General features: G+C 49.9%; 1 protein-coding gene and 1 pseudogene across 6 annotated transcripts in view; both read right to left on the minus strand.

Moving 5' to 3' along the window:
* LOC144737442 (uncharacterized) overlaps window positions 1-1,065 on the minus strand; it is a 38,468-nt gene extending 37,403 nt beyond the window's left edge. For 2 of the 6 annotated variants that reach the window (XR_013588981.1, XM_078620145.1), the window contains exon 1: window positions 651-1,012. The gene's annotated coding sequence lies outside the window, so the exon portion shown is untranslated. Of the gene's footprint in view, window positions 1-556 lie in introns of all 6 variants that reach the window. The other 4 variants (XR_013588980.1, XM_078620146.1, XR_013588979.1 and 1 more) reach the window with 3 other exon arrangements.
* Window positions 1,066-17,248: 16,183 nt separating this feature from the next.
* LOC144737481 (5.8S ribosomal RNA) lies at window positions 17,249-17,374 on the minus strand (annotated as a pseudogene).
* Between the last annotated feature and the right edge of the window lie 8,048 nt (window positions 17,375-25,422).

A 25,422-nucleotide genomic window follows, 5' to 3' on the forward strand; every position in this document is an offset into this window, starting at 1 on the left:
GCACAGACACAATCATTCAAAAAGCAGATGCTCACCCTCCCACTCATTCAATTTACCCAACACACACCATGAATCAACTCACCCACTCCACGATATCACTCAAATTATCCACTTACGATTTCACTCACTCACCCAAACACTCACTCATCCACTTACGATCTCACTCACCCAAGCACTCACTCATCCACTTACCATCTCACTCACTCACCCAAGCACTCACTCATCCACTTACCATCTCACTCACTCACCCAAGCACTCACTCATCCACTTACCATCTCACTCACTCACCCAAGCACTCACTCACCCAAGCACTCACGCATCCACTTACTCACTCACCCAAGCACTCACTCATCCACTTACGATCTCATTCACTCACTCAAGCACTCACTCATCCACTTACTCACTCACCAAAGCACTCGCTCACCTACTCACTTTGCCCACACTCACTCAGCAGTGGATAGACCATGGCACATTTTAATCGCAATTATTTAGCTACAATACTCATTCAAACCAACGATGCCTATGCACATTATACATTATAGTCACCGACACTAACCTCTGCTGTGCTTTCTAATCGCGTTCCCAACCGGGCTCGGGCACCACGGTCCCGAGCAGGGAATCTAGGAAACACCGTGGCTTGGGCCTAGTACCTCGGTCTCCGTGATCTCTGAGGCAGGAAACCCACGGCGAGCCGCCACGACCCGCGCGCAGGAGATGCGAGGTCGAAGGCGGGAAACCTCGCGGCTTTATTTAAAAAAGCGGGGCTGAACGTCAGAATATTTCAGACGAAAAAAGACAATCGCAGAGCCCAGACACAACCCGGATACAGTGACAGATTAATCAATGTTAGCGACTCCAGGGTCGAATCATCTTTCTAGATTTGAAGTTTTCGTGACTGCAGGGATCCATACTCTTTGGTTTTTTCGGTAAAGTCACGTAGGTATAAAATAAAATATATTATTACTTTACCGAAAGAACCAACGAGTTAGAATCATCTTTTTTATTTAATGTCTGCAGCTACCTTGAATCGATTCCGTTGCTTCAGTCCATTCAGTTGTTTCAATCGATTCAGTTGCTACAATCGACTCAGTTGCTTGAATCGAGTCAGTTGCTTCAAGTTTTCAAGTTTCTAGTTTCATTTATTTGGTATAGCCCTGTGAGCCATTCGGCTCTTGAATCGGGTGCAACCGCAACAAACAAAAAACATGAACAAGAAAAATCTTAAAGTGACTATGTGACTATTTGCAAACAGAACGTCCAAGAAAAGACAGCAAAATATTGCAGAAAAAAGCACCGTACACCAACGCTGTGTGCAAGAATCCCAGTGGGATGCAAGTCAAACACAAACAACTACAAGACAACTTAGATTTAGGCCATCAGTCTAACTCTGTACTACAACAAACAAATATGGCCAAACCAAAAAACTTTTCGAAATCACCAAAAATAAAGCCATAAAAGCAATGAAACAGTGATCATAGGAACTGTGACCGAATTTTTCACAATAAACGACGTAAACAACATGTACTACCAAACCCTGCAGCCATAGCTGGCTGTATGAGTCACTCCACCACAGCAGGAGCATCAGTCGGAGTATCAACATTTTCAATGCACCTTTAAGATCAGCACACTAAATCAAAACACAGATCATACTTTGCAGCGATCATCCGGAGCGAAACATTTTATTTTAGGCCACTGAATAGCAGTGACAGCTAGGGGTGTACAACTCCTCTATAGTAGTTGAGTGAAGATCTCACAGGTAGTGATTCAACTTGCAGTTTATTGGCAATAGCATTCCAGACCCTAGGGGCATCAATAGCAAAGGCTCTTAGGTTCTTTCGGTAAAATAAAATAATAATAAATGAAATAACTAAATTAAATCACGACTTGGTTCTTTCGGTAAAACCAAGAAGAGGAATCCCTGCAGTCACGAAAGCTTTAAATCGAAATTTAAATCACGACGTTTCGGAAGCAACACAAGCCTCCGTCATCAGGTGGTACTGCTCCAGTAAAATTACTGTAGCGTGTGAAGAAAGCTATTCAAGACACGTGTTTTTATATAGAGTGCTGGGCAGGGAGGAGCCAATGAGTGGGGGTGGGGGAGATAACCATTTCGGTGCTTGTACACTGCATGTACGGTGCTTGTACACTGCATGTACGGTGCTTGTACACTGCATGTACGGTGCTTGTACAAAGCATGTACGGTGCTTGTACAATGCATGTGCGGTGCCTGGATGCTGAATGGCGAATGGGAATGAAACACTGTTGTAAATCAGACTTTTTCCTTAGTGATGGTGGTGTATCAGGCTGGATATGACTGTAAATTTATAAGAATCAATATGGATATGATTATGAGAGAAAATATAAACTGGCTGTTTAGCAGTAAAATGCACGACAGCTAAAGTTTAAACTTGATTTATAGACATAACTTCAACCGTGATGATGGTTACAAATTGAGCAATCATTGGAAAGATGTTATTAACCATGTAAAAAAAGAAGATTGAACTCCTCGTCAAACCCACCTCTTAGACACACTTAAGCTGTTGTGCTTACGCTTCGCAGTCCCCACCTGAAGAAGGATGTAATTAACCAAGTTTAAACTTTAGCTGCCGTGCATTTTAGTTATTTTCATTTATTATTATTTTTACCTACGTGACTTTACCGAAAGAACCTAAGAGTATGAATCCTTGCAGTCACGAAAGCTTCAAATCTAGAATTAATAGCAAAGGCCCTTCCTCCAGTATTTGTACGGCAATAGGGAATGTGAAGCTGGTAAATGAGTGAAGACCTTAGGTCAAATTTGTTCTTTGAAACAGAGAGGAGATCCAACAGGTAATCTGCGGATTTTTTTCTAAGTACATCATGAATAAATAAGATCTGGTGCACAAGCCGTCGAACATTGACCCATTGTAGAGATTCGATTCTGTTGCTTCAATCGACTCAGTTGCTTCAATCGATTCAGTTGCTTCAATCGATTTCCGCGCCAGAAGGGTCTGGGTGTGATGACCACGCCCGGCCGCCTTTGTCTCCCTACCAGTGTTGAGATTTACACACCATTCCACATACTAATTGGGGATGAGTAAAGCTAGGGGGAGGCTTATGACCGGTTCAGATATTCGCTGATGGTGGCCGTGGTCGGGAATCGAGCTCGGGTACAGTACTTCGGTGGTGAGATGTCTCCATGGGCTGGTATACAAGAGGTCGTGGGTTCGATCCTGAACCTGACGCCTGCTGCTGTATATTTGAAGTTTGCGTATCTCCGACTCTCCCTGTGGTCGCGTGGATTTTTCTCCAGGTACTCCTGTTTTCCCTGCACATTTACTACTATAATGAGCCAATAATGTCTGTGTCCCGCGCGTGACGTCACTCCACGTTAGCCAGCCCCCCTCATTAATAATCATGAACAGGTGACGTCCTCCACATGAACCCCCCCCTCCTTAATAATGATAAGGTGACATCACTCCACATGTAGCACCCCCCTCCATTAATAATCATGAGCAGGTGACGTCACTCCACATCGAACTGCCCCCCTCAATAATCATGAAGAGGTTACGTCTTCAAAATGAACACCCCCCCCCATGAATAATTCGCGGGTGACGTCACTCCACATGGGGGGGGGGGGCGAGGCGCCTCCTCCCCCCTCCTCAGCGTCAATTTCAAACCCTCACTACAAAGGCAGAACCCTCACGTCACGCGATCTCCGTCATAGAAGTAAAAAGGACGTCATGATGAACAAGGGATTATAACCTTTAAATGAAATAAGTCTGTGACCGCTGCCTTACAAATTGCACACCAATTGATGCAATGAATATCACGTCGCAGTCTGCTTTTCGCTTGCTAGTTTCAGATTTACTGAAATACACCCGTCCTTGGACGGGCAAAGGCTAGTTACTAACATAATAAGCCAAGAATGTGTGCGTGTGTGTCCCATGTGTGACGTCACTCCACATGAGGCCCTTCCCTCAATAGTAATCATGAGCAGGTGACGTCACTCTACATGCCAAACCCCTCCCCAATAACCATTAGCGGGTGACGTCACTCCACATGGGGCAACCCCCCCCCCCCCTCATTAATAATCATGAGCTGAACAATTTATTGAATATTTCTGATTTACTTCAATAAATGTCCACATCATGATAAGTGCTGTCACTCTCCTCTCGCGAATCCTAACGAGGGGGACAGGTTAGCTAAATCTAAACTACAAAAGGCATTTTTTGTCTGTCTGTGTGGTCGACAATTGCGAGGGATTTGACTCACGAACCGTGGGATTTAGTTTTAAAAAAAGCACCCAGGTAGCACGCCAAAAGCCCCGTGGTGATCCAGCACTATTCCGATTTCACGTCCATCGCCTTTAAAGTAGTTTAATTATCAATGTAGTGCTATTTCTGGTTATTTATTTATTTATTACGTCGCACCTCCGTGCACCCTAAAGCACCTGTGGTGCCACAGCAACAGAGCAACTCCGCCGGCGCTGCTATCCCCTCGCACCCCGCCACACGAATGCACGCACACCCCCACTAAACACATACACGCACCCACGTAGGGTCTCGTGGGGGGTCACCTGGTACCATGGGTTTTTACCCGAGGGGCCCCTAGCAGGGATGTCCCACGGTTTCCCAGTGGCAGGAGATTGGCCGACCCCCCCCCCCCCCCCCAGTCCGAATTGCTTTGCGGCCCCCGTGAATTAGCTTAGAATTGTATGGGCACGACGAGGCTCACCGAGCAAACCGCAATGAGAACACTCACAGCACCGGGGGATAGGGCCTCGGGGCAAACACCCAGCGAACAGCGCATGAGAGGAGGTGGGAGGGAAATTCCTGGACCGACTGAAATTGTGTATTCTGCGGGATGGCCACCCTGACCAAACCGGTCGGGGGGGAGGTAGGGGAGGGCGGGTGCGTAAACAATGACTGAAGGCACACGGGAGGATATTGTTCCAGGTAAGGGCGGGGCATCAGTTGAAAATCGAAAGGTAGGTGCCCGATTGGCCGCGCAGGGTAACACCATGTGACCCTGGGTGCCCGTCACGCCAATGCTAATGCATTGTCGCGGTTGTTGCATGCGACTCCCTGTGCTTGCAGCTCCGGTACGAACCGGTGTACTCCTCATGACGTGTCTCGTCGATCGGTCGTGTCCTCAGTTGAGACACTTCTGGACGAGACAGGGGTTCCTTCTGCCGACTGCGTATTGCGCCTTCCACGCTCGGTATGATTGCGCGAGCAATTATTGGACGACTCCTTCATTTCTTTGCGGCAAGCGCCCATGCCGACCGCGGGTGATTTGAATTCGGTCAAGGAGTGTCGATTCCTGGTTCACGAGAGCCTGTTGATGTGGCAGAACGAGATGTCTGGCCGACTTCGACTGATTGCTCCGGAGTCTCTCAATGCAGGGTTGATTTATACATTACATAGTGAGCACCTTTTCCATCTGGGTGTCCAGAAGACGTTGCTCACCCTGCAGAAGGATTATTTTTGGCCTGGTATGATGTCGGATGTCACTTGTGCGCTCCGAACATGCCCCGATCGTGGCAGGAGAAAATTGCCCCGACAACGTTACATTCTGCCCTTACAATCAATTTCTGTCACACGCATCAATGAGTTGGTTGCCCTCGAAGTGTTTGGTCTGTTTCCTGTTACACCTCGCAAGAACAAATTTCTCCTCGTGGGCGTCGAATATTTTTCTCTTTGGCCTGTGGCTTGGCCCCTGCCAGATCAATCGGCTCTGTCTATTGTGGACACTTTCGTAAACGGATACGTGATAGGGCATGGCTCTCAACTGACTACCCATCGCCAGTAGGGTCACATACAAGACCGCCTGCCTCTGCCACAATGCCTTCATATCCGCTTGCCCGCCGTACCTTTCTTCATTATTGACAACTTGCAGCTCAGCACACGGCAGATGCGTTTCCCATAAATATGCTAAATTCCACTTGATATGCAAATTCCTTTGTCAAGGCGCCCAGCTTATATATGTAATGCGGGCGTAAGCAACCTTCCGGATGTGACGTCACGGGGAGGCGGAGCCAGGTGACGTGGGTGAAAGGTTGGGGTCCTTAAGTGGGTAAACCGGAAAGAGAAGTGAGTCGGGGTGTGAATGGAAAAGAGTGGAGCCACGCGGGCGAACGAGAGGAGGGGGGCACGGACAGCCAGGAAGGCTGTGTCAGAGGCAGCGGTGTGGCTGCAGAGAGTCGCAGGAGCGACGAAGAGAGAGACAGCACGAGGCTGTCAGAGCTGCGGAGAGAGCAAGAGAGAGAGAGGAGCTGCAGCGGTGTGTGTGTGGAGACAGCACGAGGCTGTCAGAGCTGCGGAGAGAGCAAGAGAGAGAGAGGAGCTGCAGCGGTGAGAGCCAGGGGGGGCTGGGAGAGAGTAACAGCAGCGGAGCTGCTGTGGGGGCTACAAGAGCGACAGAGGCCAACAGAGGGGCTGCTGGTGGAGACTGGAGAGACATCGGAGTCAGCACTGTGGGGACTGAGCAAAGAGGAGACAGCCGTGTGGGTAATACAGTACGGACCAAATAAAGGACACTGAGCCAGAGATCGTGGTCAAGTCTTTTATTACACTGGTGCCAGAAGTGAAACGGCATGTCGAAGCAAGTGAGGAAGAAAATTACTCCGCCGCCAGCATCAGCTTCATCGTCCGACGACGACGATTTCCCTCCAACCATGGATCCTGCTGGGGTGGTGGAGGAGAGCTCTGCTGAAGCGAGCATGGGGACGGGAGTGGAAGATGTCGGCGCGATGGCGGGGCCGTCAACATCATCGGACGCTGATCAGAGATGGCAACAGATGGCGGTGCAACTGGAGGCACTCAAGGACGTCCTGGCGCAACTATGTCAACTCGTCACGCCAAGGACGACAGAGGAAGCTGAAGGTGCTCCACGGGCCGCCACGTTGCCTGCCCTGCCGCCGCCATTAGCCACGCGGCAAGAAGCCGCCATCTTGCGCGCCCCGCGGCGCCAAACCGCCATCTTGGCCACGCCGCGGGCCGACGCCATTTTGAATCTGCCACCAGAACAACCGACATTGGAAGAAGGCGTGAAGAGGAGTCGGAGTCGCCACCTCACCACAGTTAAGGAATTCTCCATCGGGGGCGATTGGTTCGCTTTCGCCTGCCGATTCTTGGCGGCGGTACGTTCAGCAAGATGGACCGATGCTGAGGCCTTGGAAGTGTTGCCGACTCTACTGGACGATGAATCTGTTCGATTTTTCCGTTCCATAACGGCCGATAAGAAGAAGACTTTATGCGGAGTTTTTGAAGAAATGGCCGACGCTTATGAGCCACCTGACGATGCGCATCGGCGATTCGCTCAACGACAACGAGCACCCGAGGAATCGCCCGTGGCGTTCAGAGGTGCGGTGCTGGAGCTGGCCATGGCAGCTTATCCTGAGACGCCACAGGACCTGCTCGAGCCTCTCATATTAGGTAAAATGCTGGAGCTGTCTCGGGATCTGGGGATCCCCATGCCTGTGTGTGGCCATGAGAAGCTCACTTCCCGGGCGGCAGCAAAGTGTCTGGATGCGCAATTTAATCTCCGTCGCTGGAAGCAAGTGGCGGCGTGGACGGGGGGGGCCCGTCAAAGAGGGAGGCGCGCTGGGGTGGGACCCTACGGAGACGGTCTACGTGCCGGATGAGCGAGGGCCTCAGGAGCTGACGGCCGCCTCCGCTCCATGGTCGGGACGCGGCGGGCCGGGGCCGCGCGCTACGCTACCGGAACGGGGCCGTCGGGATGCAAGGCCTGCGCTTCGGCGCAACGATGTCGACTGCTTCCGCTGCGGGCGTAGGGGCCACTACGCCAAGGACTGCTGGGCCCGCTTCCCGGGTCCGCCGCAGCAGGAGGCCTCAGTACCGGACAAGCCGACCAAAGAACCTCCGAAACAGGCATGTCGGCACGCACCAGACACCCGGCAAGGCTTTGCACCTCACCCATCACCTTCGTTGCGCGATCCTAATGTTGTTGTTAAAGAAAGGCCATCGACGGGGCCTTGTCACTCGGTCACGCAGTGGCGCAAATTGGCGCGGAGAGTCGTCGCGGCCGCTACGGGTTCGTCCACTGTACCGGGGTCTATACAAGGGGTGGACGTGCGCATTTTGGTCGACTCCGGAGCGTCTGCGACTATTATATCGGATGTCATTTTCCATCTGTTGGGCATCCCGCCGGGGGCTGTGCGCCCGGTTTATGGGTCGTGCGTCGCTGCGAACGGGGGTAGCATGGGTATCGTGGGCCAGGTGGATGCTAAGATATCTATTGGGGATGTGTCAGCTTCGGGTGTTGTGTTAATATCAAGATTTTTGGCGGTTCCTTGCTTATTAGGCACCGATTTTTTGGCTAAAATGCCCATTTTGATCAAAATCAATGAGAATTGTATTGAATTGCCGGGTGGCCGTCAAATCTCGTTTCTGCCGTCGCCCTGGGGGCGACCTGCTTCGGCCGTACAGGTGCAGGCGCTGTCCGTCGCATCTGTGGACATCCCACCTGGTTCACAGATGCTTATACCCTTGCGGTATCGGAAGCCCCTGCCTAATCGTCTGGGAGCAGTAGGGGTCTTGTTGTCGCCATCCGCCACGATAACAACAGGATTGGCGTTAGTTGGGGCACAGACCATTGTCCGGCCGGATCAATTACCGTTTTTACAGGTGCTTAACGCGGGGGTGGAAAACATCCGTGTTCCGGCCGGTACGGTTGTGACACATGCCACTACGGCGTTTGCGACGCACGATTGTCCGCATAGCCGGGGAGTGGTCGCTGGTGTTTCCGAGCCGAGGGGTTCGGATAATCGTTGGATTGCTAACTTATGTGACGAAAATTCTTCCCTGTCCGTGGAGCAACGTGATGCGCTGCGTAAATTGTTGTTGACGTATTCGGATGTGTTCAGCTCCGATGATTTGGATCTGGGCCGCACATCGTTGCTTTCCCATCACATTGAGACGGGCGACGCTGCCCCTATTCGATTAAATTCGCATCGGATGAGTCCTGCGGAGCGAGAACACATTCGGGGGGCAGTAGAAGGCATGTTGGCTGCGGACATCATATCGCCATCTAACAGCCCATGGGGCGCTCCTGTGGTCTTGGTTAAGAAAAAGGATGGCAATTTGCGATTTTGTGTTGATTTCCAGAAATTGAATAAGATATCGGTGGCAGATGCGTACCCCCTGCCGCGTATGGACGACTCCCTTGACGCATTGTCGGGGGCTAAGTTCTTTTCCACACTGGACCTCTCTTCGGGATTTTGGCAGCTCCCCCTTGACGAGTCCTCACGGGAGAAAACCGCTTTCCGTACGCCGCAGGGGTTATTTCAATTTAACTGCCTCCCGATGGGATTGAATGCGGCCCCTGCCACATTTCAAAGATTGATGGAGCTCGTTTTGACGGGGTTGCAGTGGGAGACGTGTCTTATATATTTGGACGATATCATTGTCTTCAGCCGCACATTTGAGGAACATTTAACACGGCTGGAGACAGTGTTCACGAGGATGCGCTCTGCGAATTTAAAATTTAAACCAAAGAAATGCCACCTACTGCAACGGTCCGTCCGTTATCTGGGGCACATTGTGAGTGCTGAGGGGGTGTCCACGGATCCGGAAAAGACGGCGTGCATCCGGGATTGGCCGACTCCGGCCACCGTGGGGGATGTTCGGCGGTTTTTGGGATTTGCCTCGTATTATCGAAGATTTGTGCCGGGGTTTGCGACGATTGCGAGGCCCTTGCATCTCCTTACGGGTAAAGGACGGAAGTTTGTTTGGGGACAGCCGGAAGAGGCGGCCTTTCGGAGTCTGCGTGATCTATTGGCAACGGCCCCAACATTGGATTATCCCGATTTTGATCGCCCATTCATTCTTGATACGGACGCGAGTGACACAGGTATTGGGGCGGTGTTATCACAGTCTAAAGGGGGTGTAGAGCGCGTCGTGGCGTATGGTAGCCGAGTCTTGTCTCCTGCGGAAACTCGCTACTGTGTCACTCGTAGAGAACTTTTGGCGGTTGTTTTTTTCCTACGGCAATTTCGACCGTACCTTTACGGTCGTTCCTTTGTTGTGCGAACGGATCATGCGGCCTTGCAATATGCACTTAAAATGGACCAGCCATCCGGACAGTGGGCACGTTGGTTGGACATGCTACAGGAATTTTCCTTCCAAATTCAACATCGGAAGGGGGTGCGCCATGCGAACGCTGACGCACTTTCCAGATTACCGCGGCGAGCCCCTTGCAAATGTGAGTCGGGGACGCATAAGTGTTCGCCGATTCTGAACCCCCCTCAGCCGCTTACGTTGGCCGTCGAGAAGTCGGATACTCCGATGGAACCGGGACCGACTGACGGGGTTTTGAATCTGCCGCGGTCTGTCTGGATTCGGGAACAGATGATGGATGAGTCGTTGTTGTCCATGCGGAAGCGGTCTACGAGGGACAATGGGAGTCCGAGTTCGGCTGTGGGGCCGCGAACCGCTCTCCGAGATGGTCTGCTTATGTGGCGAGAAGGGGTCCAGGAAAGCTGGCGTGTGGTGGTACCGACGTCCTTGCGATTCGAGTTGATTAGGACTCTCCATTGTGAGACACTCTTACATTTAGGGGTGCAGAAGACTTTGTTGACGTTGCAACGTCATTATTTTTGGCACGGCATGGCGACAGATGTCGTAGGGCACGTGCGCGCGTGCCCTGAGTGCGCCCGACGTAAGCCGCCTAAACATCCTTACGTGCCGCCTCTCCAGTCGATTCAGGTGTCTCGAGTCAATGAATTGGTGGCACTGGACATATTGGGACCCTTCCCACCATCGGCGAGGGGAAATAAATATTTGCTGGTAGGGGTTGAGTATCTCTCCCGTTGGCCGATGGCCTGGCCGTTGCCCGATCAGTCGGCCGCAGCCATCACCGACGCCTTTTTCTTTGGGTACATTATGGATAAGGGGGCGCCTGAGAGACTCCTCACGGACCAGGGCCGAAATTTCTCTTCTAAATTATTGGCGGAAGTGTGCGCGGGCCTTGGGACTAAGAAAATACGGACATCCCCATACCATCCGCAGACGGATGGTATGGTCGAGCGGCTGAACAGGACATTGTCTGCCATGCTTTGCCATACTGTGAGTGAACAGCAATCAGATTGGGATCTGCACATCCCCGGAGTGCTTTCGGCGTACAGGATGACGCCTCATGCGGCTACAGGGTATTCGCCGTTTTACCTTATGTATGGTCGGGAAAACGTGCCTCCGGTGGATGTGCAATTGGGTACTGGGGTGAAGGGACCTCGTAAACCACTTCCTGAATACATTCAGGACACGGTTCGCCGGGTCACGGAGGCGCGGGAAAATGCCCGCGTAGCTACGGCCAAAGCCCAGGCCCGGAACGAGCGGTATGCTCGGCGGTCCGAGGGGGAGTGCCCCTGGAAGGTTGGAGACCTGGCCTGGCTCCATTGCCCGCAGGTGCGGCCGGGGACCTCTCCTAAATTGCACAAACCTTGGCATGGTCCTGTGCGCCTCATTGAGGTTCCCAATCCACAGTCGGCGCGCGTTCAGATTGGTTCTCGCTGATGGTTTGTTCATACGTCGCGGTTGAAACCATATGTTGCTCCCCTACGTGATGCGTCATCTCCCAATGTTGCCTTGCCGGGGTCTGTTGCCGCCGACTCTCCCCTGCCTGCGTCCACTGATCTTGCTAGAGCGCCTGTCGTACCTGTTCCAGACAGGTCGGCCGTGACACCGAGGGGGACGAGGTTCCCTGCTCGGAGGGCGCCTGCCAGCTCTGCGAGACCTTCGAGCCCTGCAGCCCTTCTGACCCCGCCGCAGGCACATTCGAAGGACACGGCCAAGACTGATTCTTCAGGAACACGGGACGTTGGTGGACTTCCAACCGCAACAGGAGAATTACCCCCTGTCATTCATCGAGTTCCATCGCGTTCCCGTTCTGCGAGCGGGCCGCCGACCGTCCGGGACGGTCCGGCGACCCGCACACGCTCTAAATCACTTACGTTTCGTTGATTGTATGTTGTGTTGTTGTTCTTGTTCTTACCCTTGTATTTATTGCATGCTTTCTGTACGTCCGTTGATGTTACTTGTTGTTATTGTTCTGTTGTTATATTGCATGCTTGGTGTCCTTTAGCGCGGAAGGTCGGTTCACCGCATTACGCTTTGGTATTTTTCAGCCGAGGTCGGCTGGGTTTTTTCTACGAGGGAGGGTGGTGTAATGCGGGCGTAAGCGACCTTCCGGATGTGACGTCACGGGGAGGCGGAGCCAGGTGACGTGGGTGAAAGGTTGGGGTCCTTAAGTGGGTAAACCGGAAAGAGAAGTGAGTCGGGGTGTGAATGGAAAAGAGTGGGGCCACGCGGGCGAACGAGAGGAGGGGGGCACGGACAGCCAGGAAGGCTGTGTGTCAGAGGCAGCGGTGTGGCTGCAGAGAGTCGCAGGAGCGACGAAGAGAGAGACAGCACGAGGCTGTCAGAGCTGCGGAGAGAGCAAGAGAGAGAGAGGAGCTGCAGCGGTGTGTGTGTGGAGACAGCACGAGGCTGTCAGAGCGCTGCGGAGTAAGCAAGAGCGAGAAGAGCAGCAGCGATTACAGCCAAGGGGGCTGAGAGTGAGTAACAGCAGCGGAACTGCTGTGGGGGCTACAGGAGCGACAGAGGCCAACAGAGGGGCTGCTGGTGGAGTCTGGAGAGACATCGGAGTCAGCACTGTGGGGACTGAGCAAAGAGGAGACAGCCGTGTGGGTAATACAGTACGGACCAAATAAAGGACACTGAGCCAGAGATCCGTGGTCAAGTCTTTTATTACACTGGTGTCAGAAGTGAAACGGCTTGTCAAGACGGCTCGGAAGAAAGAATATTCCTGTGCCATCATCTGCTACATCATCCGACTTACGATTGAGACAGATGGCGCAGCTGGAGACCTGGAAAATCGTGCTGGCGAAACCGTGTGAGCTCACCACGCCGACGACGGCAGTGGGGAGAGCCGATGGTGGTCTGCAGGCCGACGCCTTGCCTGCGCTGCCAGCGCCATCTGCCACGCGGCACGAAGACGCCATCTTGGGCGTGGCAGGGGAGAAACGGCGGGAAGCCGCCATCTTGTCTTCACCGCGGCGGGGAGACGCCGCCATCTTCAACATCGCGGCGGAGAGGCAGCCTTGCGCTGCCATCTGGAGGTGCCGTGGGGAGAGCAGCCTGCTGTGAGCTGCTGTTTTGCGAGGGGGAGCTGCGAGGAGAGGACGACGACGCTACAGCTGCTGGGGCGGGAGCTCTCCCGTCCTGGCTCGGGTGCGTGACAACGGAGCAGTCAAGTCGCCGAACGAGTTCTGCGAGACGACTCAAGTTGCCGCCCTGCCGTCCTCTTCTTGCTGCAGCCCCGGGCGGGTCGTAACGATACGCACCCGGCCTTTACACACACCTCACCCATCTTTCGAGGGCCGGGGGGGGGCGATTTTGTTTTCTCTCATGACTCGATTGTGCGGAGCGCGGTTCGGACTGTGGGTATGTGTGTGTAATAACGATGAACGCGCTATCTGCTTGTTGCTCGGTGTCAATTAAAGTGTGTACGTGTGTTGAGAATGGACGGAGAGTATGCTGTGCTTGCTGAGTGTTAAATTGTGTGTGTGCGCTGCGGTGTGGAGTTGTTATATTGATGGCGAAGTTAATTATTAACTCGGGAGCGTCGGGTATCTTGCGCTGTATCATCTCGTGGGTTACCTTGTGCGATGGGCTTAATTGAAAAATATATATATATTTTTTGGTGTATTGTGCTGCGAGGTGCTATGTGCGATGTGGTTGTTGCAAGAGAGAGAATATTTGTGTTGTTGCTGCAATGTTACGACTGGATTAATGGTGTGTTGGTTACCTGCAGATCGGCTTGCTATTGTGCTTAAATGTGCGCGTGTGATCGCGATATGCTGACTGTATGTGCTGTTACACCGTTCTGTACGGTTATGGGGTGCGATGCATTGATTGACTATTGGGGTTGGGATGTTATTAATTGTGCGTACCTGTTTGGAAATTGGTAACAAATTCGAGGGGGACCCTATTATTTGGTCGTATGGATGTTATGTACACGCGATTTTGTGTATATTATGGGTAACGGCGCTTTGTGAGAGAGAGAGCGCGCTTTGAGGGTGCGTGATGACGCCGCTGTGGGTGTCTCAAAGGTTAATGCTAATGGGACCGTGAATTGGCGCCAAGTTGCGTCGCGTATTCGGTTGGTCGCATGCAGCCACGAGTTGCTTTGCGAGTTGGGTTGTGTAACCAATGTGGTTGGTAAAATATTGGTTAAAAATTCCCCGATATGACTGCTGCGCGCAGCAAGCTGGGGCTGTGCGTCTATCGTTGTTGGGATTGTTACAATAAGACGGGGGATGCAATTTGTGACCCCCAGCAAAGGGAAGCTGGGGTGCACGAATGGAGAAAACTGGCCACGTGTTCGCACGTTGGGCCGCCATTTTGCGCACACGCAGGGTATGGCGTCGATGCGCTTTGCGGAAAGGGCCGCCATTTTGAGTGCGCGCGAGATATTGCGCGAACGCGCTGGGCGAAGGGGGCCGCCATTTTGAGCGCGCGGGAAAAACCTCGGTGGGGCAAATATTCCATCTGTTATGCCTGCCATTGTTGATTGGGTGATGCACGAGTGGTGGTCACGTCGGCCTATGGCTGATGGCTGACCTGACAGCCCGGAGGCGAAACCTCCGTGGTATGTCTTAAACTAATGGGCCGTGTGCTCATATGGCTCGGGGAGTCATGGTTCAGTTGTGCGGTGGCAGACTGAACCTGGTGTGCCGGGGGCTCACGGGTTTTGGGTTAGGGCGTTATTGTCTCTATAAGAGAACATTACCCCGTGGGGGGGGTCGTTGATATCTGGCCTTGCCGAGGGATTGATCTTCCCTTGGCTATGAAGCGCATTTCAAAGATTGATGGAGCTCGTTTGACGGGGTTGCAGTGGCAGACGTGTCTTATATATTTGGACGATATCATTGTCTTCAGCCGCACATTTGAGGAACATTTAACACGGCTGGAGACAGTGTTCACGAGGATGCGCTCTGCGAATTTAAAATTTAAACCAAAGAAATGCCACCTACTGCAACGGTCCGTCCGTTATCTGGGGCACATTGTGAGTGCTGAGGGGGTGTCCACGGATCCGGAAAAGACGGCGTGCGTCCGGGATTGGCCGACTCCGGCCACCGTGGGGGATGTTCGGCGGTTTTTGGGATTTGCCTCGTATTACCGAAGATTTGTGCCGGGTTTTGCGACGATTGCGAGGCCCTTGCATCTCCTTACGGGTAAAGGACGGAAATTTGTTTGGGGACAGCCGGAAGAGGCGGCCTTTCGGAGTCTGCGTGATCTATTGGCTACGGCTCCGACATTGGATTATCCCGATTTTGATCGCCCTTTCATTCTTGATACGGACGCGAGTGACACAGGTAATGGGGCGGTATTATCACAGTCTAAAGGGGGCGTAGAGCGCGTCGTGGCGTATGGTAGCCGAGTCTTGTCGCCTGCGGAAACACGCTACTGTGTCACTCGTAGAGAACTTTTGGCGGTTGGTTTTTCCTACGGCAATTTCGACCGTACCTTTACGGTCGTTCTTTTATTGTGCGTACGGATCATGCGGCCTTGCAATATGCACTTAAAATGGACCAGCCATCGGGACAGTGGGCACGTTGGTTGGACACGCTACAGGCATTTTCCTTCCAAATTCAACATCGGAAGGGAGTGCGCCATGCGAACGCTGACGCACTTTCCAGATTACCAGGGCGCGCCCCTTGTAAAGGTGCGTCGGGGACGCATAGGTGTTCGCCGATTCTAAACCCCCCTCAGCCGCTTACGTTGGCCGTCGAGAAGTCGGATACTCCGATGGAACCGGGACCGACTGACGGGGTTTTGAATCTGCCGCGGTCTGTCTGGATTCGGGAACAAATGATGGATGAGTTGTTGTTGTCCATGCGGAAGCGGTCTATGAGGGACAATGGGAGTCCGAGTACGGCTGTGGGGCCGCGAACCGCTCTCCGAGATGGTCTGCTTATGTGGCGAGAAGGGTTCCAGGAAAGCTGGCGTGTGGTGCTACCAACGTCCTTGCGATTCGAGTTGATTAGAACTCTCCATTGTGACACACTATTGCATTTAGGGGTGCAGAAGACTTTGTTGACGTTGCAACGTCATTATTTTTGGCAAGGCTGGTGTGTGTCCATCGCTGATGGGATAGTAAGGGAGGAGCATGGCCGAGTGCTGCTCATCCCCGAAATGGCACTAGCTGAGAGTATGGTAAATGGATGTTGCCGTGGGTTGACGACCACGGTGAGGGTTACGGCGAATTAAACGTTACTGCTGGGGAGCGTGGCTCTCTCCACGCGAGGGTGTGCGATTAGGGGTTTTGTTGGTTTGTTGAGAGTGACTGTGGGTACATGCTGTGTACGTCTGAGGTCTGTGCTGGTCCTCAAGGGAGGACTGCTGGTGGGTAAGAGCAGAAATTTTTTTGCTGTTGTTGTTTTCACGTGTAAATAATATTGTTGTTAAAATGTAAATACTGGGGCGTCCATCGCGGTTATTTGGGTAATTATTGGGGTTTTCTTAAGCGGGCCGGAATTACATCATCTCCACTACCCTGGGGCCGGGTGGCTGTCGTGTACGACATGCGGATGTGCGTTGTTGTGCTTTGTGCTGTTGTTGTTCTTGTTGTTATATTACATGCTTAGTGTCCTTTAAGGGGGAAGGTCGGTTCACCGCATTACGCTTTGGTATTGTTCAGCCGAGGTCGGCTGGGTTTTTTCTATGGGGGAGGGTGGTGTAATGCGGGCGAAAGCGACCTTCCGGATGTGACGTCACGAGGAGGCGGAGCCAGGTGACGTGGGTGAAAGGTTGGGGTCCTTAAGTGGGTAAACCGGAAAGAGAAGTCAGTCGGGTTGTGAATGGAAAAGGGTGAGGCCACGAGGGCGAACGAGAGGAGGGAGGCACCGCCGGCCAGCGGGGGCCAACCCCAGAGTACAGCCAGGAAGGCTGTGTGTTAGAGGCAGCGGTGTGGCTGCAGAGAGTCGCAGGAGCGACGAAGAGAGAGAGACAGCACGAGGCTGTCAGAGCGCTGCGGAGTAAGCAAGAGCGAGAAGAGCAGCAGCGATTACAGCCAAGGGGGCTGAGAGTGAGTAACAGCAGCGGAACTGCTGTGGGGGCTACAGGAGCGACAGAGGCCAACAGAGGGGCTGCTGGTGGAGTCTGGAGAGACATCGGAGTCAGCACTGTGGGGACTGAGCAAAGAGGAGACAGCCGTGTGGGTAATACAGTACGGACCAAATAAAGGACACTGAGCCAGAGATCCGTGGTCAAGTCTTTTATTACAAATGTATCCTGCAATTCACATTACTTCTCGAAGCTGCCTGCATTCTTCATCGACGCACGAGCTGAGTGATCCACCGCCAAGAGTCGTCCGTGCCTCGCTCATTTTCCTCCATTTTTCGCCCGAACACACCATGCTGCATGGAGGAACTGGTGCCAGGCAGGCCGCCCATGCTGACAAGGCCTTAGACACAGACTGCAGGCAATCGGCGGTGTTCACTTCAGGGTTTGGACAATCTCACTCGCCAGATGAATGCATTCCCTCCCTTGCCCCTCTGCCTGGCCGCATGGAGACTGAAGGCACTCATAGCAACGGAAGGGCATGGACTTAATCAACGCAAGCTCATGCCTGGTGCTTACTGGGAATTTTGTGTTCACGGGGAACGGTTCCAATTCTCAATCCCTATTGCAAATTAGTTTCAATGGGAACCCAATACCCGCCGCCGAAGGGTGGACATGTCGTGATCAATTTAGTGTAGTGCGTGTGCGACCCCGTACATCTAAGTGTATCACAGACCTGTTATTGCTCAATCTCGTTTGGCTGAGAGCCACTCATCCCTCTAAGAAGCCTAACGCTGACCACACAGGGGCCACATAGCGAGATAGCACGTTGGAGTCTCGTTTAATTTCGGAATAAAACAGACAAACCGCTGGCCTGGACGTTTTTTAATTATTAATTTTTTTACCAAACCCCTCTCGAGGCCCTCACCTATGCATCCATCCCCACTCCATAGACATCCGAGAAGTACACCGGACACTCTGCGCCACCACAGCTGTGTCCCTAGAAACCCGAGGAATTTACTTACCGTGTTTCTAAACACGCAACCCCTACCGATTCGACTACCCTCATCACTCCAGCAGAAATGGCCCTCGTTTCAATTTCCGTTTCAAATTCTAAATACGAATTGCATGGGAAAATACATGTTTTTTTTACTTGTGATATCAGTCCAAGAAAAGTGGAGGAATTCGTATTTCTTTGTGGAGGTTAATTGAAAGCCAACATGCTTTATCGGCGCACACCAAATAAAGCTAGTAACAGCCCAGTTATTTGTTCCGAACATCGATGCAGTGGTCTAAACAAAGAGGTGTCAGGCACCAGGAAGCAAGCGGCCGCAGCACTGAGTAGCTGTATATATCATTGTATTCATTCATGTGTTGTGAGATTGCGTGGGTTTTAGACGTGCTTTTTGCACCCGTTTTTATGTAGCTGATGTTTGGCAAAATAGTACCGCATTACCATGATTTTCAACCACGTGCCCCGCGGGAGGGCCATTTGAATCAAAACTGGCCTGCTCTCCGATTGAGTTTCGAACCCTATGAAAGCTGGCAGTGCACACGAAGGCGTGGGTTGCAAGCACCACCCCCGGTCGCCTTTGCATTTCCAGTGGCGATGTTTACACACCACACCAGGTACTCATTTGGATCTGAGTTGACGTAGGGGAGGTTCAGGACTTTTTCAGTGTCACTGGTGTTGACCGAGATGTTATCTCCGTCGCCCAGAATGCAGGAGGCGGTGGGTACGATCCAGACCCTGACTCCAGTTGGTGTTGGCCATGAGTGGGAATCGAATGCCGGTCACCAGGTTCGTAGCTCAGCACAATAACCGCTACACTATCACTACCCACATAAACACGGACAGCTCATACCAAGCAGTGGGACTGGCCAGGGCTGCTGTGAAAAGTTACAAAGATAGCTTGAGGCATCAACAACAGTCAGTAACATGAGAAGCCACTGAGCTCTATAGCTGCTGAATGTTGATACAGCGTGCACACGGAATAAGAACCCATTGAAGTAGTTTATGTGCATAGAATGTATTGTTTACACATAGCTAATTCAATTTTGCTACCAAGATATCAAATATCTCTGACAAGAGTGGGTTACTATGAATTTTTTTTGTCACTATTACACACTCAGGCAACTTGTTTGGGTCGCTGCAGTGACAAGATGTTAACTCCCTCGCCTGGTATGCAGAAATGTGACCCTGACGTCTGTACATTTGGCAGCAAATTTCTCCGGGTCCTCCGTTTTTTTCCTTTACATTCATCACTAACATTTCAACTTGATAAGCAACTTCGTTGAGGAATCATTTGCAGCCAGGTCGCTTCTGAAAGAGAGCTATATATAGTGAGGGAAAAAAAGTATGTGATACCCTGCTGATTTTGTACGTTTGCCCACTGACAAAGAAATGATCAGTCTATAATTTTAACGGTCGGTTTATTTGAACAGTGAGAGACAGAATAACAACAAAAAAATCCAGAAAAACGTATGTCAAAAATGTTATAAATTGATTTGCATTTTAATGAGGGAAATAAGTATTTGACCTCCTCTCAATCAGAAAGATTTCTGGCTCCCAGGTGTATTTTATACAGGTAAAGAGCTGAGATTAGGAGCACACTCTTAAAGGGAGTGCTCCTAATCTCAGCTTGTTACCTGTATAAAAGACACCTGTTCACAGAAGCAAGCAATCAATCATATTCCAAACTCTCCACCATGGCCAAGACCAAAGAGCTCTCCAAGGATGTCAGGGACAATATTGTAGACCTGCACAAGGCTGGAATGGGCTACAAGACCATCGCCAAGCAGCTTGGTGAGAAGGTGACAACAGTTGGTGCGATTATTCGCAAATGGAAGAAACACAAAAGAACTGTCAATCTCCTTCGGCCTGGGGCTCCATGCAAGATCTCACCTCGTGGAGTTGCAAAGATCATGAGAACTGTGAGGAATCAGCCCAGAACTACACGGGAAGATCTTGTCAATGATCTCAAGGCAGCTGGGACCATAGTCGCCAAGAAAACAGTTGGTAACACACTACGCCGTGAAGGTCTGAAATCCTGCAGCGCCCGCAAGGTCCCCCTGCTCAAGAAAGCACATATACATGCCCGTCTGAAGTTTGCCAATGAACATATGAATGATTCAGAGGACAAATGGGTGAAAGTGTTGTGGTCAGATGAGAACAAAATGGAGCTCTTTGGCATCAACTCAACTCGCCGTGTTTGGAGGAGGAGGAATGCTGCCTATGACCCCAAGAACACCATACCCACCATCAAATATGGAGGTAGAAACATTATGCTTTGGGGGTGTTTTTCTTCTAAGGGGACAGGACAACTTTACCGCATCAAATGGATGATGGACGGGGCCATGTATCGTCAAATCTGGGGTGAGAACCTCCTTCCCTCAGCCAGGGCATTGAAAATGGGTCGTGGATTGGTATTCCAGCATGACAATGACCCAAAACACACGGCCAAGGCAACAAAGGAGTGGCTCAAGAAGAAGCACATTAAGGTTCTGGAGTGGCCTAGCCAGTCTCCAGACCTTAATCCCATAAAAAATCTGTGGAGGGAGCAGAAGGTTCGAGTTGCCAAACGTCAGCCTCGAAACCTTAATGACTTGGAGAAGATCTGCAAAAAGGAGTGGGATAAAATCCCTCCTGAGATGTGTGCAAACCTGGTGGCCAACTACAAGAAACGTCTGACCTCTGTGATTGCCAAAAAGGGTTTTGCCACCAAGTACTAAGTCATGTTTTGCAGAGGGGTAAAATACGTATTTCCCTCATTAAAATGCAAATCAATTTATTACATTTTTGACATGCGTTTTTCTGGATTTTGTTGTTGTTATTCTGTCTCTCCCTGTTCAAATAAACCTACCATTAAAATGATAGGCTGATCATTTCTTTGTCAGTGGGCAAACGTACAAAATCAGCAGGGAATCAAATACTTTTTTCCCTCACTGTAGCTCAGTGGGCCTCAACTGCTAAAATAAAAATAGTTTATTAGTTTATAGTTTGTTACAAATATGTTTTCTTGAAGGGACTGTCAGTAACGATTTGTCCACGGTGGATAGTTCACACCTACATTACCATTTTCAATAGTTTGCACACGTACAGCTAGAGCCATCCATCCCTCCTGAATGGAAAACTTCTTTCGTGTGCCCTTGTCATGAAGGTGGCACGAGAGATGACCCTAACAATTGTCGCTTTATCTATATCTAGATCTTTGGGAAGATCTTAAAATCAGACATTTCAGATCATTCCATCAAAAGCAATGTGGCTTTCGAGTAAAATACAGCACAGCCTCTGCAGTCTTCGATACTCTTCACTTTATCTCCAAAAGTTTTGAATCTCGTCCTCATTGCGCCATCCTACTCCTCGACCTGTCTAAAGAATTTCACACTGTGGATCATGCTATGATGTTGCAAAGGCTAGAATGCCTAAATTTTTCGAATTATGCAATGTACTTATCTCAACATTTTCAAATTTTCTCCTTCAATAATATATCATCTTTCAAAACCCCATTATGAAAGGAGCTCCTCAGGATTATGTCCTTGGCCCGATCGTGTTTTCTCTGCAGGTCAACAATCTAGGCATCTCCAACCTGCACTCTGACAATAACCTTGTTGCCTAATGACAGCACAGATGACCTCTGAAAATTCCTTGCAAGAGTTACAACAGCATCTACAAGAGGACTTTGACCATCTTCAACTTAAGGCCCTAAAACTATTTCGATTTAAAGCTTTCGTGACTGTAGGGATTCATCTTCTTGGTTCTTTCGGTAAAGTCACGTAGAATGGAAATAATAAAATAATAAAAATAAAACATAATAACGTCGGGAGAATTATTTTATTATGTTTTATTTTCATTATTTTATTATTTCTGCCCTAAAACTAGTCCTTAACAACTAAAAATACTAAAGTTTTGATATATCACCTGTGCATATTTTGCTTTTGCACTCACATCTTGTTGAGCAGTTTGACAACTTTACATATCTAGGCATTATCCTGGACTCGAAGAGGTCTTTCAAGACCCACATTGACCACATGACCACCAATATATATATGTGTGTATACACATTGCATTCCTAGAGAGAAACAAATGCTGTGTTCCACCTCGACTCTGTCTGAATATAGTTTAAGCGAACATCCTGCCCATATTTGGCTATTGTGACACCATCTTCAAGCAAGCTTCTGAATCTACCTTAAGTCGTATCATTCAATTATATCACTCCGTTGTTTGTTTTGCCCTTGACCCCCCTATAGAACTCATCATTGAAACCTGTACATTAACTCACATCTTTTACCCCTGGATATCTAGAAAAAAAACACATCTGGATCGTCTTCATTCAAAAGGTGCTCTTAGACAAATCCGCCAACTACCTAAGATACTACTTAGTTCTTTTTAAGTTTTGGTGAAAACTACCTCCACATTTCTGCTCCACGTTTCTGGAAAACGCATGACGCTCATCTGCACCTTGGTTCCCTTACTGTACTACTCTTTTTGATTTCTATATGAGGCCAAACCACAGAGCTTACTTTAACATGTAACTCGCTTTTTCTGGAAACTTTTACTCTCGTATATGTGTATTGTTTTTGTTTATTATTGTGTGTTTCGATTATGAATGGTATATTAGTCGTCTGTTAGTTTGCATATTTCTTAAGGACTCGTTCTCTGCAAAATTGATGTTTTTGTATTTCGTTTTTTTTTTTGCTGCTGTGCTTGCACACTACGGATCTCCCTTGTAACATAACCAGCCAACTAGCTCAATCGGATGATCCGTATAATTATAATAAAAGTTAACGTAAACTTAATCTGTGTCTTTTAATCCCCTGTGCACAATGACGTGTATAGACGGCACCGGTGTGGATATGTTTATTATATATTTGTGTGTATGTTGCATGTCGTGTAAGGAATGTGTGGGGGTGCCACACACAAAGAGACAGAATGACCCCCGGGCAGCGAAACAAAAGGCCCATCCCTAGGCATCACGCTTCTTAGTGCGTAATAATAATAATTAGTTAATAATATATAGCGTCATTAATGCAATTGCATCCCACAATGCTGCACATTAATTCCCAAGTCCCTGACACAGAAATACAAAAACAAAACTCCACCACTTTAGCAAATAAAAAAAAGAATAAATAAATAGCAAGAAACTTATTTACCCTAAGAATTTGACTATGGCGCAATGATGTCTGCCGCTAAAAGGTGTTTGTACTTGTTCTGATGCACTGCTTCTCTTCTGGGCTAACCTGATAGGGTTGTTGACGTTAGGACCATACATCATCCTCTGTTTCCAAGTGGTGCTGAATAAGTAGTACGCAGCCCACATCAAGGATGAATGACTAAACATGTGTACGTAATAGGATAAGGTTTGCGTAAATGCTACGATCTGCTTTGAAAATGCTTACTCCTACACGACCATGTTCGTCACTTGTTGCAATGCCTCACACATGATTGTGCTGCAAATATGTTCAGTTATTCTCCTGCCCTACATCCACAAGATTATGGAAAAGCGCCTTCATCTCCATGCTGCTGCTGATACCGTGTATAGAGAAAAACCCTGGACCAGGATTCCTCAACTTTTGATTGGTCAATGCATGCTCGATAGTCAATAATATCCACGATTTGATCAACGATTGCGGACTGTACAAATTGGCTGTTTCTGAAACCTGGGTATATGACGATTCAGGGGAAATACTTAAGCATGAGGCTACACCTAATGGATACAGTATTGCACATCAGCACCGTCGCAGGAAGCCTTACACTGGCACCCCACATGGTGTTGGGATCGCACTGATTCACCCTAAAGACATCTGCGTGAAAGTCCTGAGAGACTCAATAACAATGATGTAATTTGAGATCCTGCTTGTGAAAATAACAATCAGCTAATGCTTACAATTGCTGTCATATATCAACTGCCGTCTTCACCACTGTCAGAATCATTGTCTGAGCGTTCTGGCCTGCGAGACTTGGGTAACTTGGCTCTTGCTATCTTATCCGTGGTGACCTGAACTGGACTGGACCTACTGGTTCTTGTGTTAAAATCAACAGTGATCTCACAGAGATTATCGACAGTCACAGTTTGACCCAGTGTGTCAATGGGGTGACATTTGGCTCAGGAATACGCTGGATCATATATTCACATGCGCCGATGCTGTAATTGTCACCAACGTTGTTATCAAAGACGTGGGTAATTCAGATCGCAGCCTCCTGACGTGCAAAGTTGAATTACTGATTGTTCATGCACTCATCACATTGACATACAGAAACTGGAAACGACTGGATCACGATGATTTTTGTCAAAGATCAGGTCATCATCGGCATGTATAAATCCTACATTGGTGGTCGATTAATTTGCAGCTAGATTAGAAATTGCATCACTGCTGTTCTTGGTGAACTCGTGTCCATCCGACCAAGCAGAACAATATTGGGGAAAGTGTAGAGGTGTAATTGTGAAGGTGTATGGGCACGGATGGGTAACAAACACAAGGGGCGTGGTTATGGCCGTACACGGAGAAGGTGCTCACACCGACGTCCGCACCTGCATCCCCCACGCCCCGCGCCCCCCCCCCGGGGGCCGATTGCTATAAAAGGTGGTGAGCCGGAGGGCTCGGGGTCGAGTGTTAGCTTAAACCAGCGAAGAGTGAAGACCAGCTAGAGTAGGCCCCGGAACTCCCCTGGCTCGCTGTCCTTGTCAGGGCCGACCAGGGAAAGCCGGTGGCGTGGCCCCGAGAGCCCAGACTGACGTTCTTATAAGAGCCGGTCTGGAGACTCAGGGTGCCGGGATCCCAGCTTGACCAGGGCTGGGATAGATAGCCTCCCCTAGCTCCGTAGTGGAGGACCTGGGCGTAGGCTAGCCGGGTTAGACATTGGGTCTCCCTGTTAGACGGGTGAAGGGGCCGATACCCCTTCAAGTGTTGTGTATCCCCGTCTCTGTACATAAGTTGGTGTTAATAAATAAGTGTGCCTCTAACTACGTCGTCCGAGCCTCCTGCATCTTACTACAAAAGTACTCCATGACTCTATAACACGTAGGCTGTCGCGACCAATATCATCCATAATAGAGTTTATTTTTTATTTTTTTAGATCGCGTAAATATCTTAATTTATAACCCGCCAAATACAACTGTCAGCAGTAGCAGAACACGCCTGCCAACAAATATACTCAATTGATTTTGATAATGTTGAAGTTCTGTGCAAAACTAGCTACTACTGTCATGGGACCTCCTTTGCCAGTACCAAAATATGAGAATAGGTTTTCCCATTTTTTCTGGCAACAAAACAGCTGTTAAGATGTTGAAACACCAAACTGAAACCTTTTACAAGGAATCATGTCTGCATTAACCACAATACTTGTGGTCAGAAT

The sequence above is a fragment of the Lampetra planeri genome, chromosome 69 (assembly GCF_965212315.1).
Source record: "Lampetra planeri chromosome 69, kcLamPlan1.2.h2, whole genome shotgun sequence".
NCBI classification, from domain to species: domain Eukaryota; kingdom Metazoa; phylum Chordata; class Hyperoartia; order Petromyzontiformes; family Petromyzontidae; genus Lampetra; species Lampetra planeri.